The sequence below is a fragment of the Temnothorax nylanderi genome, unplaced genomic scaffold (genome assembly GCF_030848795.1).
Source record: "Temnothorax nylanderi isolate EJ_2023f unplaced genomic scaffold, tnyl_v1.0 TNYL_tig0359_pilon, whole genome shotgun sequence".
In the NCBI taxonomy this organism is placed as follows: domain Eukaryota; kingdom Metazoa; phylum Arthropoda; class Insecta; order Hymenoptera; family Formicidae; genus Temnothorax; species Temnothorax nylanderi.
The window spans coordinates 314-17490 of NW_027249421.1; the positions used below are offsets into that span (position 1 = coordinate 314).

Genomic DNA, 17177 nt, shown 5'->3' on the forward strand with positions numbered 1-17177 from the left:
AGACGATAACTGTGCGAGTATTGCCAAATTTTCCCGCTCTCAGAGGTATAACCATCTTCAGATTCGCCTTCAGCCTGCTGTTGTCTTCAGTTTTTCTTATAGTCTAAACATTAGGAAAGACTGACACAAGTGTGTTTGTGCGTTTACCAATAAAATTCTGGTTGGTCTTGACCTGGGACAAATCATATTCTTTTTTTTAAGCCTTTACCACTAAAAAACGTGGTTTTTTACGGTTTTTTGAGGTTATCTTTGAAATCTTCTGGGCGACCCCTATTTTTTATTGCAGATTCGTGTTCAGCGGGTCAAAATACATAGGAGTAATGTGGTCTCAACCTCAGAGCAATATACTTTTTTTTTTGTGGGCCTGTGTTATCTTTAGCTTTATAAATATACTTTTACATGATCAGACATGATAATATACAAGCATATAAGACCATATATGGCTACATAAGGTTATACTTCTAGAAGTTTTATGGAATATATAAATATATAATTATATATTTTCATATATAGCCATATAATATTGTTCAAGATTATATTTTTATTTCTTATATGACCATATATAATTATATATATACATATATACTAATATGAACAAATAAGAGGTATTTTTTCCCGGGTATATAGGCATATATGCTCATATATGGCCTTATATAATTATATACTCTCATATATAGCCATATAATATTGTTTAAGATTATATTTTCCATTTCTTATATGATCATATATAATCATATATCCACTAATATAAACTAATATAAACTAATATGAACAAATAAGAGGTTTTTTTCCCGGGTTAGGGGATTAGTAAAAATTCCCACAATATTCTCTTAAGAATAAAGAAATTTTTTTAAAGCATTTGACGTGAAACGGTTTCTAAAAACGTGGTAAAATTTTTTTCTGGTTCCAGATGCAAAAGACGACAGGATACATTCCACAATTTTTCGGCGTACTGACGATTGTTTGCCTTCCAATATGTAGTGGAAACGCCGCAGTTTCTATGTATAAAAAAATACGAAAAAAAAAACATAATGCAGAATTGTTATTTTATATATACAGGGTGAATCTTAATGGATGCACCAACCATTTACCATAGGAGATGAGTTACCGACCGCAACTGTAATGAACCGAACGATCCATAGGTGACACCAGCTTGAATCGACCGCTTCGATCGACGAGTCCGAGGTGATGTACAGGCAAGTTAAAAACTGTGAATCAAATAACGTATATCGTATGTTCATACTTTTCTAATATATCCAACTGTCTTACGCATTTTTCTTTTTACATATAATTGTATTTAATTTGATTTCTTATTATTCTCCATCTATGCGCAACGTATTAACCGCATGTACTACGTTTACGCGAGCGTTACTTTTGTAGTAACTTACGATAATTCACTCGTTTACGCAGAGTAAATTATCGTAAGTTACTACAAAATTTCCTTTACCGCGAAGGAATTATCGAAAGTTACTACAGAAGTAACGCTCGCGTAAACGTAGTAATATAGTACGGGATCCGGCCGCGTGATTTATACGTTTATCTTTATCTGTTATTTTATCGAAATGCGATTTTAATGGAAGATTACATATCAGGTCATACATCGCGGCCGGTGTGCCTAGCAAAATCTTGCCGCAAGTACCCTCAATTAGAGCTGTTTTAATTAAATTTTTTAAGACAACTTTGTTTATTTGTTTGCGAAGTAAATGAAGCGTCATCTGAAAGAGAGTGATCTAAAAAACTTGAAAAAAATAGGTTCCCACCTCTCAGTCTGCCGCAACCTCCTGGCAGCCAGATGCAAAAAGGTTCTTTTTTGTTAATTATCAACGTTCATCGTGTATCGAAACAATTTTTACACAAATTGAAGCTAAATTTTTCCTCTACACGATGGAATATGGTTGCCTGCGTAAAAGCTGCCGCAACTAGTGGTTGCCAGCATTTGAATGACTCGCTCTCGCCTGCGCGAGCTCTTCAATCTTACAATGTGTTACAATGGAATAATCACAGCAATTTCCTTGCATTTCTTTAATATTACAATAGTTTTTAAACAAGTTTTCAAAAATTCCTTTTATAAATAAATTCCGCCGCTCATTCGTCTTCCGACTCGTCTGAACTCGCAACATCATACTCCAAATCATCAGAATTATCATTCGCGTTTTCAGATCTTTCATTCATCGACACGCGCAATTTTTGTAAATTCGATGTGGCAAAATGCTACAGATCCGTGTTGTATTAAATTACGCGCTGAAGATTGCGGTTGGTTATTAGATGGTTTTTTTGAAACCAACGTGGTTCGTTGGGTACCCAACGCCGTTGAAAGTCGAAGATGTATTGCGCATGTCGATGAATGAAAGTTCTGAAAACGCGAATGATAATTCTGATGATTTGGAGTATGATGCTGCGAGTTCAGACGAGTCGGAAGACGAATGAGGGGCGGAATTTATTTATAAAAGGAATTTTTGAAACTTGTTTAGAAACTATTGTAATATTAAAGAAATTCAAGGAAATTGCTGTGATTATTCCATTGTAACACATTGTAAGATTAAAGAGCTCGCGCAGGCGAGAGCGAGTCATTCAAACGCTGGCAACCACCAGTTGCGGCAGCTTTTACGCAGGCAACCATATTCCATCGTGTAGAGGAAAAATTTAGCTTCAATTTGTGTAAAAATTGTCTCGATACACGATGAACGTTGATAATTAACGAAAAAGGACCTTTTTGCACCTGGCTGCCAGGAGGTTGCGGCCAGACTGAGAGATGGCGACCTATTTTTTTCAAGTTTTTTAGATCACTCTCTTTTAGATAACGCTTCATTTCCTTCGCAAACAAATGAACGAAGTTGTCTAAAAAAATTTAATTAAAACAGCTCTAATTGAGGGTACTTGCGGCAAGATTTTGCTAGGCACACCGGCCGCGATGTATGACCTGATATGTAATCTTCCATTAAAATCGCATTTTGATAAAATAACAGATAAACGTATAAATCACGCGGCCGGATCCTAGACTAATAGAAAGAAATATCTTTTGTATCTGTTTCTACGTTTATGCGAGCGATTACTTCTGTGCGATAACTTACGATAATTCACTCGTTTACGCGAAGTAAATTATCATAAGTTACCACAAAATTCTGTTTACGCGTAAGAATTATCGTAAGTTACTACAGAAGTAACGCTCGCGTAAACGTAGTAAGAGTATCTTTTTTTATACGATTTTTTTTAAATATTTATATTTTAATACAGTTTTACTTGGTGGCGATTTCTTTTCACGCTTACGCGGAACATTTTAGCGCGTAAAAAAAGAGTTGGATATAAGCGGGAAAAAAATAAAAATATTCTACCATTCTTATACAAAATTGAGCAATTCTACTTTTCTACAAGAAATATTCTACTGCATACTTTATGGATATAAAAGTAATAATGTGAAAAATTAGAAGTAATAACAGTGGACTTCCGCACCACCCTTGAGGTACCACCAATGGCGCGTTAGGTTTTTTAAAGTGGACCTTCGCCTGGAGCCATATTGTACCACATCTTTAGACCTTTTCAGTATAAAAGTTCAAATAGATACATTGAAGTCATATTGCGTAAGAGCGCACGCAGATGAAAAATTATATCAACGTGTGACCGTGCGCAACACATCACCAATTTATCATATTTTTACTTTAGTATGTGCTCGAAATGGCCCCCCTCCATTCTCTCACAAAATGTAGCCCTTGTCAAAATTGCACTCATTCTCAATTTTTATTCTCAATACACAGATGCTTACTTAAAAAAAAAGTAATGTCTACTGAAAAACACAGTAATATCTAAAGATTAAGATCGTAAGCGATACTGTCTGAAAGAAATAATAGAAAAGAAATAATTGCTGAGAAGTTCCATTATTCAATCATGTGCGATTCTGTAACCATTAAGTACTGTTGGCTCTTTATATTCGTTTTATCGCGCGAGTTCAGAGCAGTTCAGAGAGATTCATAACAGTTATTGTAGAATAGATTGTTAGCTCAGCGTTAGCGTATTAAACTGTCATTCCGGAATCTTAGGTTTGAATCCCGTCTCCCGTCAATGTGTTTTCAAAAATTGTAAAACAGTGCGTAATTTTAATTAATAAAATAGAATATGCGAAACCACGAATACAAATTAAACTTTAAAAATATTCAAAAAAATTAGACCTATTTGAAAATATAAAAAGAAATTTTTTTTTTAATTATTGCACCGGAATCATTACTGATTTTTATCGTAATGGTTACTGTGAGATCCGTACTGGTTACTGAAAGAATGTTTACTGTAGTAGCGCGTAATGGTTACTGTAAGAAAGATTAAAAGTTGAGAGTGAGCAAAAATACAGGAATTATTACTGTTTTTCGGCTCTTAGTGCAGTAATTAAGTTTGCACAACGCGACTTGCTAGTGCTCAAGATCTGAAGGATTTAATTGTACGAGCTTGTCGTGCAATAAGTCCACGGGTCTTGCGCCGGGTGCATCGTGTAATTTTAAAAAAGGCTACATTTTGTGAGAGGCTGGAGGGAAACCATTTCGAGCACGCATACTGAGATAAAAACATGATAAATTGGTAATGTGTTGCGCACGGTCACGTTGATGTAATTTTTTCATCTGTGTGCGTTTTTACACGCAGTAAGACTTTAGTACATCTGTTTAAACCTTTATACTGAAAAAGGTCTAAAAATGTGGTACATTACGGGTCCAGGCGAAAAAACCTAAAGCGCTATTGGTGGTACCTCAAGGGTGGTGCGGAAGCCCACTGTTATTACTTCTAATTTTTCACATTATTACTTTTATATCCATAAAGTATACAGTAGAATATTTCTTGTAGAAAAGTAGAATTGCTCAATTTTGTATAAGAATGGTAGAATATTTTTATTTTTTTTCCGCTTATATCCAACTCTTTTTTTACGCGCTAAAATGTTCCGCGTAAGCGTGAAAAGAAATCGCCACCAAGTAAAACTGTACTAAAATATAAATATTTAAAAAAAATCGTATAAAAAAGATACTCTTACTACGTTTACGCGAGCGTTACTTCAGTAGTAACTTACGATAATTCCTTCGCGTAAAGGAAATTTTGTAGTAACTTACGATAATTTACTCTGCGTAAACGAGTGAATTATCGTAAGTTACTACAAAAGTAACGCTCGCGTAAACGTAGTACATGCGGTTAATACGTTGCGCATAGATGGAGAATAATAAGAAATCAAATTAAATACAATTATATGTAAAAAGAAAAATGCGTAAGACAGTTGGATATATTAGAAAAGTATGAACATACGATATACGTTATTTGATTCACAGTTTTTAACTTGCCTGTACATCACCTCGGACTCGTCGATCGAAGCGGTCGATTCAAGCTGGTGTCACCTATGGATCGTTCGGTTCATTACAGTTGCGGTCGGTAACTCATCTCCTATGGTAAATGGTTGGTGCATCCATTAAGATTCACCCGGTATATATATAATATTCTGTATAAAAATAATTTTGTACAGTACATATTTAGTATATTCTTACGAATAATAAAGACCGGTCTCATTGGCTGTCTTCTCATCCACAGAACAATATACTGTAGTTTGCGCTCCTTGTTCAGCATTTTTAAAAAACAATCGCGTACAAGTATTATAACAAAAACTTGCACCTGGAAATAACGTATTACTGCTATGCCGTGTTATTTCGGTCGGAATTAGACCAGGATGTAAAGAGTATATGTTTATCCCGTGAATATTTGCTTCTAAAAATCAAAATCTTTATTTATCTTCAGTGTATTTTTTTTTATTACATATAAAAAATCATTAACAATCGATGGTAATTGTATAGGGGTAATGATGGGGGGGATCATCTTGGATGACCTTGATATTTTAGTATGTTATTGTCAAGGTCACCCTCCTGACCTTCAGAAGGTTTCAGCCCGCGCTCGTTATTCGTTAAAAAGTTATTAACAAAAAAGTTTGGAAAATATAGCAGCTATTTTGAGTATTGAAAGGCATAAATGACTAATATATATGTCGAAATAGTTTACGCATACACTTTTTTTTGTTTAGTTTTGTTTAGTTTAGTGACGCGCTTTAAACAGTTAAATACTGTTAAAGCGCGTCATCTAACCTATGTAGGTAGTATTTAACTGTTTAAAGCGCGTCACTAATCTACATAGGTTAGATGACGCGCTTTAAAAGTATTTAACTGTTTAAAGCGCGTCACTAATATCTACATAGGTTAGATGACGCGCTTTAACAGTATTTATGCCTTTCAATACTCAAAATAGCTGCTATATTTTCCAAACTTTTTTTGTTAATAACTTTTTAACTAATAACAAGCGCGGGCTGAAACCTTCTGAAGGTCACTCAGGAGGGTGACCTTGACAACATACTAAAATATCAAGGTCATCCAAGGTGATCCCCCCCATCTATACAATTACCCAATCGATTAGTAATTGTTAAGTATTAATTAGCAGGTATTAAATTAGTAGTATTAAATAAATGTAATGTAATCTATCTTAATCCATAATGTTACCTCCTTTGGTATACCTTTCAATCGACGAGCGAGTTCCTTAGTGAACAGAATATTCGCCAATTTACTTTGTACATAACTTCCAAGTGGGGCATAAGATTTTTCCATTAATATCATCGAAATCTATGTCAGCAACTATAATAGAATGTTTCTGTTACAATTGTAATTTCAACAAGGACTGAACGAAAATGATAAACATTCTACTTCATTTTTATAGCTGTACCACAATATCATACATGCTTTTACATACAAATATATGTAAATGATGAGACATTGACTATTCTGCAGCTGGGAGAAGACGATTGCATTTTTGGCAGTAACAGAAGTGTCAAAAGAAAATGGCCAAGATGGTTAACTTGCAGTGTCGTCTCATTTCCATCCTCTGTCTTTTCATATGGAGACGCAGCCACACCGGCATTATTTATGAGTATGTGAATAGCTGCTTCGTTTGTCAGCAAATTCTTAGCACAATTTTTCACGCTTTTAAAACTACGTAGATCCAGAAAATAAATCGCAAGCTCACCCACATTATTTTTATATTCATCCTTTCTCATCCTAAAAGTAACCATTGATTTACAGACCACATCGTCATTTTCTCCATCATGAAAAAATTTAATTAAGATAAATATAAGTTCATAAAAACACAAAACAAATAAATTAAAATAAATAGTACCTACAATTAATTTAATTGCTTTTCTTATAATATATCTAAGTTTATATATTTACCATGAAGGTGGGTTGCTCTTTATATCTTCAACTGCTTCATTTGTCTTTTCCATATTTCTACAAGCCAGAATTACTCTAGCGCCTAAATGCATACGTTATTTATACGAATGTGTTTAAGAGTATACTTTTTAATTGTAGAGTCGTAAAAAATTTTATAAATTTATAAGTGAAGCAAAGATAATTGAAAAAAACTTAATATTCTAGTAAAGAAATGAATATAGTGTTCTCATGAAGTATTGTTATATAACAGTATGGTTGCATAACAATGACATTTGGCACTGTCATCTCTTAACGAATAACACAAATTTATATTTCATTAATGCTATATAATATCTACTTAAGTTTAAAATTTAGGATAATTTAAATTATCATTTCAGTATATATATATATAAAATCACCTCTTGCATATAAATCTCTGGCAGTCTCCTTGCCGATACCACCACTTGCTCCTGTTATCACAACAGTTTTGCCGTCAAGACGTGCTTTGCTCATACACATTTTATTGAAGAACCACATTTTATAGTGCTTCTTTATCCACGACGTCACCAATATGCGATTGACTATTTCTATTGGAATTCACTCACTATCGATTTCACTGAACATACTATATTCGATTGAACGCGTTTGTTTATTGAATAGTCACAGACTTTATCTTCGTGTTCTTATATAGACTATAGCTCATACTTGACTAAAAATGATGACGTAAAAACAGATAAATTTGCATAAATATCTGCATAACAATATCTGCATGAATAATCGTGATGCACATCCCAATCAGCAGACAATGTTTTTTAAATGTTTTTTTAAATATTTATTTTTCATTAATTATACATTGTACAATTTATTGTAAAAGTAATATTTATTTAATGTTTATTAAATATTCATTTTATATTGATTATTCATTTAAAATAATGATTTAGAGAAAATATTTATTTAACGTTTATTTAACGTTTATTTAATATTTGTTTTACATTAATAATTTATTTGCAATAATGATTTGAAAAAACATTTATTTAACATTTATTCGACATTAATTTAACATTTATTTTACATTAATTATTCCTTTGCAATAATGATTTGGAAAAACATTTATTTAACACTTATTTGACATTAATTTAATATTTATTTTACATTAATTATTGCAATAATGATTTGAAAAAACATGTATTTAACATTTTATTCAATATTAATTTAATATTTATGTTACATTAATTATTCATTTGCAATAATGATTTGAAAAAACATTTATTTAACACTTATTCGACATTAATTTAATATTTATTTCAAATTAATTAATCATTTGCAATAATAATTTGAAATAACATTTATTTAACATTTATTCAACATTAATTTAATATTTATTTTACATCAATTATTTATTTGCAAAAATAAATTGAAAAAACATTTATTTAACATTTATTTAACACTAGCTGGTTACCCGGGCTTCGCCCGGGAGTCGTTTTTCTTCAAACGACTTCATTTGTGTTTCAATATCCTTAATCAAAAAAATTCCTTTATCAGGCAATGACTTATCAGGCAATTGCAAAGAATCCTTTATATTTATTTGCAAAGAATCCTTTATATCCTCGAAAAATTAATTAAATTTTTGAACCGGTTTAAAAAAAATAAATTGTTATCGAAAAATAATACACATCGTGGCAATTAAACCCATCCTCGAAAAATTAATAAAACTTTTAAACAGGTTTTAATTAAATCGATAAATCGGTAGATTAATGTAAAAGCATTCCCCGGAAAATTCTACCCCCTGTTTCATATATAATTCTTTAAGATTCGGTCAATTATTTCCCAAAAAATCAAAAAAATTAGAAAAATCGGTTTCCAGAAAATCGGTAACAAAAAACTATACACATGATGGCACTCCCCGGAAAATTCTACCCTTATTTCATATATACCACTTTAAAATTTGGTCCACTAACGAATGAGTAGTTAAGCAAACATACATACACACCAATCCACAAAAATGCTATAAATTGAAAAATATCAGTTTTTTATCGACTGAAGTTCAATTCCGTCGTATACAATTCTTTAAGATTCACTCAATTATTTCCTAAAAAATTGGAAAAATTTCGTAACCGATTTCCAAAAAGATCGGTAACGAAAAATTATACACTTTATGGCACTCCCCGGGAAATTCTACCCCTGTTTTAGATACAATTCTTAAGATTCGATCAATTATTTCCTGAAAAATTGAAAAAATTTTGGATACCGGTTCGCAAAAATATCGGTAACAAAAAATTATACACTTTATAGCACTCCCCGGGAAATTCTAACCCTATTTTATATACAATTCTTTAAGATTCGGTCAATTATTTCCCGAAAAATTGAAAACATTTCGGATACCGGTTCCCAAAAAAATCGGTAACGAAAAACTATACACTCTATAACACTCCCCGGAAAATTCTACCCCTATTTTATATACTTCTGGTAAAAATTCGGTCGAATGGTTTTCGAGATCATAGCGAACAAAAAAAGGGCTACAAACTCTGTCTCTTTATTATAATACTAGGTGCGCAACTAAGTTTCCGGGTTTCACACATAGATGGCACCAATAACACATGTACTCGACTTACATGTCTGAAGTTGTCTGAAGTTATAGCTTGGACATCTGTTAACAATAACCAGTCGTTATATAAACACATATCGCAACGCAAAAATATTTTTTCTAACAACGGAGATGTCGAGTTTTGTGCCAAATAAACAGCATTTGCGGGAAGCTTTGCTTTTCTGCTTTAACTTGAAAAAAAATGCAGCTGAAGCACGTCGTTTGCTTGAGGAGGCCTACGGCAAACATGCACCATCGAAAACTTCCTGTGAAGATTGGTTTAAACGCTTCAGAAGTGGCGATTTCGACACTGAGGACAAGGAGCGCTTTGGTGAGACCAGAAAGGAATCGTGTACTATGAGCTGCTGAAACCGGGCGAAACTGTCAATGGGCATCGCTACCGACAACAACTGATCAATTTAAACCATACATTGCTCGAAAAACGGCCAGAATGGGACACGAGACACGAACGAGTGATATTGCAGCACGACAACGCTCCGTGCCATCGCAGTTCCATCGTCCAGGACACCATCAAAACGCTGAAATGGGATCTGCTACCGCACCCGCCGTATTCGCCAGACTTGGCGCCTTCCGATTATCACTTGTTCCGGTCGATGGCGCATGGCTTGGCTGGGCTACACTTGACCAATTTCGAAGAAGTGCAAAATTGGTTGGATGAATGGTTTCGGTCCAAAGACGCGTCGTTTTATTGTCGCGGTATTCATGTATTGCCAGAGAGATGGCGAAAATGTATAGCTAGCGAGGGACGATACTTTGAATAAACCATTTTTTGTATTTCTCTTGAAATTTTTCATTTTTTATTGATAAAAAAAACCCGGAAACTTAGTTGCGCACCTAGTAGTAAAGACTAGTAAAGATTAATTTAATATATACTTCATATATTATTTCAAATTAATTATTTAATTGTAAGGGTTGTTTTATCATTTTTCTGTTGTCGTTTTGCTTTATAATAATTTATGTGCAATTCCGTGGAAAATTTCCGTGTCATAGGATCCAGAAAACTTTTGAACACTTTAAGAAGGAAGCGTCACAGTCAAGAGAAGAGAGAGGGAGGTTCGTAACTTGTCCATTCGATCATCAGTCAAGCAACGTGGGCGCGGTACTATACTCATGGGTGGTGACCAGCTTGAGAGAACAGTTTTTTCAGACGGATGCGCGGTTGTACGCACACTAAATATATAAAGAAACAGTTAGAAAAGCGGTTTTTGCATTTTTTTCCGGCAGCATGATGGATTTTATATCAACCGCGCCGCTTGTTTAGAATTCGGTGCTAATTGTAAATATAATTAGATGCTGAGACACCGGTAATAACGCGTAAATAAAACGCGTATATATTAACACATACATACATTAAAATACACAGCTTTTCCATATCCTATATTAAAAAAGTCTAAAAAAGAGATGTAAAGTTTATTGTTTGCGCTTTTCCGCGATGCCGATTGGTTCTCTTGCTGCGCTTATTTCATTTGCAGCTGTCATTGCATATTTTGACAGTTGTGTGTATCAAGGAGTTAATAGTGTAATAGTAATAGCATAATGTTAAAGCTAAATAGCGCGCGCGAAGCGCGCGTCTGTAGTGTCTAGTAATATTAAAAAACAGAATCGAAGAATGCTTCTGTTTAATATTAAACAGAAGCAATCGGAGATCTAATATCAACTTATCACCCACAAAAAAGATTTCTGGATCCAATGATATTACTCTTCAATGTATCATAAAATAGGATTAAAATAGCGCAAATTATATTTAGTATTAAAAAAAGAATATTTTAATCTTAAATGAAAATTTCTTAAGTCTATAAATAAAATAATCTTGATATTATCCCTCTATAACTTTCTAGAAAGACTTAGATAGTTTATGACGATCTCACAATATTCTTGATTCAACAATAAATGGATCTGAAGGATTGCTTCCTCGTAGAGGAAGCTTTGTGATGGTGAAATAGTATATTGTACAACGAGTGGGAAAAGTGGTCGATTCTGAATGAGTGTGAAGTTGGTCGCACGAGCGAAGCGAGTGCGACCATCACACTCATTTGGGCTCGACCACTCTTCCCACGAGTTGTACATACTATTTTTCCTAACAAGAGCGTGAAATAGGCCTTGTTCTAGGCGCCAAATGGGGGGGTTCGGGGAGCGAAGCCCCCCGATGGGGTCCGGGGCAAAGCCCCGGTGGGGCCTAGGGGCGAAGCCCCGGTGGAGGGTTCGGGGGGCAAAGCCCCCCCGACTAAGACAAAAAATAAAATAAAAATAAAAAATAGATTTTTTTATTGAAATAAAAGAAAGTAACAAATTTCCATAAATTATGATATTTTATTTATATTATATTAAAATAACAACAAATTGCAGTTTTAATCACAATCGTATAATCTTTTCAATTAAAATTATTGCTTCCCAATCTCAATCTTACAGTTGCTACAATTTGAAATTTGCACTGTTATTTTGGCAGATGTATTGGGAATTTCTATAATATTTTCCGACAGATTTTCAACAATGTAGGGTTTCGCGGAAAGAGCTGGCACATTAACCGGTCCCAATATTGATCGTGCTGGCTTGTTTGGTTTCAAGTCCGATGTAATTTTATTACAAGTCGCGATTTTTCCGTGGAAAGAATTTTCTACATATCCCTCTGCAATCGTGGTGCTTTTCCAGCCGCCATGACGTTTCAGCTCTCCGAGGTCTCCTCCTCCCTCGACCAACAACGTGGCGGATGTGCGTCGGAAACTGTGGCCTACACATTAAAATTATTTGAAAAATTTGAAAAATCAAGTTATCAAATTTAAAAAAATTGAGTATTTTACCAATGTATAATTCAGCATTTTCCAACTGTAAATACGTCGCAATCTGTTTTGGCATGCCGCTGAACGTGTTTATTCCGATCGGCTGCACCTAGCATTTTCCTTTATTAAAGCGCAGGAAAAATCGGTCAGTGGTTGCTGATTCAGGGCGAAGTGCCATGTACGTCTTGACAGTCGCTGCGTGCGCTTTGTTAATCACGAACGACCGTTGAATCCCAGTTTTCGTTTTGGGTACGTTTATCAAAATTACCTCGTCTTGTATTTCAACGTCGGATTTTTAATGTTTGTTAGTTCGTTGCATCTGCAACCTCCGCACACGCCCATGATTGTTATACAACCTGTATAAAATTTTTTTTTATTTTCAAAGTATATTTTATTTTTTTTATGAAGTTTATAGACAGTTCCTTGTTACTGCTTACCTTTATTGCCAGGTATTGATCGTCTGAAGCATCATTCAGAAATTTGCTGATGTTAGTACTGGTGAAAACTTTGGATTTTTTTGGACGATGGCCTTTCGTTTTCTTTTTTAATAAAGCACGCAACTCTTTATATTTACTAATGTCCACGTTTTGTTTCGTTTCGATTACAGCTCGGAGCATTGAATAGCGAGACCACAGGGTCGTGGGGGGCCATATCTTTTAGCTTAACGTTAAAATACGACAACAAACAATCTTCCGAGAATGACGATGTTTGTTTTTCTTTTTGCCATTCTAGAAAATGCTTGTAGGCCGCGATGTATTTATCTCGAGATGCATCCGGTAGCAAATTGCTTCGGGCCGTAGAAGCCTCCGCGCGAATTTCGGGCGGCGTAAAATAATCCTCGTCACTGCTCAAAATCTCCATGATTAACAATGCGAGCAAAATGTGCATTGACGCGTAATGAAACGTAACTTCACGACGCAAAATAACGTGAAGTTGCCGCTAACACCCGCGGTCACCATGAGACATCAATAAAATGAAGCCATTTCTTAATGCTTACAATTTCATTTCTCCACTAGTTAAGAAATGGCTCCATTTCTCAACGCTTACGTCATCGATTGAGAAATGGATCGTTTTGCTCACTCAAAACGAGCGCGAAAAGCGGCCTATTTCACGCTCGCGTTAAGAAAAAAAAATTTTTCGAGATTTTGATGGAAATAGGTTTAGAATGTTCCAAAATGTCGAAAAATCATATTAGTAAAAAAAATGTCCGGAAGTATGTGTGTGTGTGTGTGCGTGTGTGTGTGTGCGTGTGTGTGTGTGTGCGTGTGTGTGTGTGTGTGTGTGTGTGTGTGTGTGTGTGTGTGTGTGTGTGTGTGTGTGTGTGTGTGTGTGTGTGTGTGTGCGCGCGCGCGCGCGCGGACTTTTTGTACACGCATCTACTTCTACAATTTTTTAGATACCGGGTTGAATTTTAGTACACAAATAGAGTATCATAGAAAGTATGTTCCCCTCTAATTTTATTAAAATCTGTCGACCGGTATGGATTTTAAGGAGATTTTCATTTTTTAGAAAAGTGTGTTTTACGCTGTAGCTTTCTTCATATTTGAGATATCGATCTATTTCTAATTCTATTATATTTTTCAGTTTTTTCTACCCCTATTTCATATATAATTCTTTAAAATTTGGTTAATCAGTTCTTGAGTTATAGAAATTTCAGTAAACTTGACTGTTTTTTTTAACAGAAATTTTAAAGAATTATTGATTGATTAACCAAATTTTAAAGAATTATATATGAAATAGGGGTAGAAAAAACTGAAGAATATAATAGAATTAATAAAAATTATTAATAATAAAGGGGTTACCGATTTCTGTAAAAAAAAAACAGTCGAGTTTACTGAAATTTCTATAACTCAAGAACTGATTAACCAAATTTTAAAGAATTATATATGAAATAAGGGTAGAAAAAATTGAAGAATATAATAGAATTAATAAAAATTGCTAATAATAAAGGGGTTACCGATTTCTGTTTAAAAAAAATCAACGTAATTGCTCTAATTTCCGCAAATTTTGAGATATCAAGCTTAATTTTTTTTTTATAGATAGAGTATCATTAAAGGTAGGTTGGTGTTGAATTTAGCAAGGATCGGTGAAGGGATTACCGATTTCTGGCTATTTTTAGAAATGTCCGTGGTTGCTCTAATTTTCGTAATTTTTGAGATATCGACTAATATAACAGATATTAATCGCAATAAAGCTTATCACAATAAAAAAAGTTTGCAAGTAGAAACTTGCACATTGCTTCCTCATAGTTTTTAAGTGTGCAAGTAGAAACTTGCACATTGCTTCCTCATAGTTTTTAAGTGTGCAAGTAAAAACTTGCACATTGCTTTCTCATAGTTTTTAAGTGTGCAAGTAGAAACCTGCACATTGCTTCCTTATAGTTTTTAAGTGTGCAAGTAGAAACCTTCGCCCATAAAGCTTCCTCTATGAGGAAGCCAAAACAAATAAATACTAAATTATACATACAATAAAATACAAGCTTCCTCATAGAGGAGCTTTGTGAGCGAAGGTTTCTACTTGCACACTTAAAAACTATAAGGAAGCAATGTGCAGGTTTCTACTTGCACACTTAAAAACTATGAGAAAGCAATGTGCAAGTTTTTACTTGCACACTTTCTTATTTTACTCTTGCGAAAAAAGAATTTTTAGATTGTCAGGAATTTTATATTATTCTTTCAAGTTCCTTTTTGTAATAGAATAAAAAGTAAAGGTTTTTATGCGCAAAAACACAGATATTATTTGGTAACCTTTTTATTCATAGATCAGATCTGCCGCAAGCAATAATCAGATCCACCACAGGCAATAATCAGATCCACCACAGGCACGAACACGTTACTCGCGTACGGCTGATGACAAAGAACGAGACGTCTGTCGTAGCATAGATATTAATTAAGGCAAAGAAAAACGTAATGCGTAAAAGGCTATTGTACAATAGCCTTTCATGACTTACGTTTTTACTCTGCCTTACATTATGTCCCCGACTACGATGTAGATGTAAACACTTATGCTTTGTTCTCGGTCAATATAGCGTATCACGTTTTATTGACGTCGACGAAAGACGGTAGCACACATCGTTCTCGCGTCAAATATTATTGTGGCACTAACATCGCGCGTTATAACATTACGTGAAGATGATTTAGTCTAAACGCAAGAATTTATAAGCTTAAGAGAGAAGAGGATAGGAATTATTATTATAAAATTAAATATCGTTATAAAAATAACGATATTTAATCTCAATATTGTTTTATTTTTATACTACTTCAGGTTGTGATAAGATTAAACATGTCAAGTATATTTTTTGACTTATTATCAGAAATCTTTTCTGAGAGGGTATAAATCATTGTTAGTAGACTTTGTGATGTTTATGTAATCATGCGATTTATGCAATACAGTAGCAAATACAGTTATCAATGTCTATTTCTTTCATTCAAATTTCAATAAGTTTCTTTGTTCGCAAAATTTTCACGGGTGTTACGAGAAAATATCTTTACCGAATTGAATTGAATTAATTATCATTATTCCAAATTACAGTGGGAAGAAAGTACTTTAAAATTCTATTTCTATAACAATTTGCAGCAAATTTGCTAATATAATGCATAAACATGCCGGAATTGCTGGAAATGTCTTTATGGGAAACAAGGTGTTTCATGTTAGCGTGCGTGCGTGCGTGTGTGTGCGTGGATTTATCTATAACTCAAGAACTAATCAACCAAATCTTAAAGAATTATATATGAAATAGGAATAGAAAAAACTATAGAACATAATAAAATTAGAAAAAGTTGCTAATAATAAAGGGGTTATCAATTTCTTAAAAAATCTACGCAATTGCTCTAATTTCCGCAAATTTCGAGATATGAAGCTGAATTCTTTTTATGGATAGAGTATCATTAAAGGTAGGTTGGTATTGAATTTGGCAAATCGGTGAAGGGGTTACAATATCAAAGGTTTTGTAAGGAGAAAGAGGAGAAATATAGAAAGGAGGAGGAGGAAAAAATTAGGAATATCAAAACAGAAACGGAAGCATGGAAATATATTAATATGGAAAGGAAAAGAAGAGTAGGTATTTCAAAAAGGATAACGAATGAAGAATGGAAACAGCATTTTATGGCACTTCTTCAGGGATCAGAGGTCAGAGGAACTAAGGAAGGCGAAGCAGGAAAGACGAGCAACACGGAAGAAAATATTACAATACAGGAGATGGAGAACCAGATAAGAAGATTAAAAAAGAAAAAAACGGCAGGGGAAGACAAAATAAAAAATGAGGCATGGCTATACTGCACAGGGAAAGCGAAACTTAAACTGTTAGAAATCATTCAGAGAGTATGGAAAGGAGAAGGTTTTCCGAGAAGTTGGAGGAAAGGAGTAATTGTCCCTATACATAAAATAGGGGATAAAAATGAGGCTTTTTGTAATGTTTATTATAAAGAGTGTATTTCACTTGGGAATGGCAAAATATAATCGGAACGAGACTCGATATGTGTTAGCGTTACAACGTTACAAGCGAAAAAGCATGCGGACAAAAGAAGAGCAGAAAATATAAACAAGATGACCTTCCTTAGTAACTGCGCTGGGACAATAGAAAAATAC

At 34.0% G+C, this 17177-nt stretch overlaps 1 long non-coding RNA gene and 1 pseudogene across 1 annotated transcript; both read right to left on the reverse strand.

Moving 5' to 3' along the window:
* Nucleotides 1-243: 243 nt before the first annotated feature.
* On the reverse strand, nt 244-7913 carry LOC139781742 (retinol dehydrogenase 12-like; annotated as a pseudogene).
* Nucleotides 7914-12103: 4190 nt separating this feature from the next.
* LOC139781751 (uncharacterized) lies at nt 12104-15779 on the reverse strand. The gene is made up of 2 exons (XR_011720658.1): nt 12612-15779; nt 12104-12541 (listed from the first exon to the last, which is right to left on the reverse strand). It is a non-coding gene; the product is annotated as an uncharacterized lncRNA (long non-coding RNA).
* Between the last annotated feature and the right edge of the window lie 1398 nt (nt 15780-17177).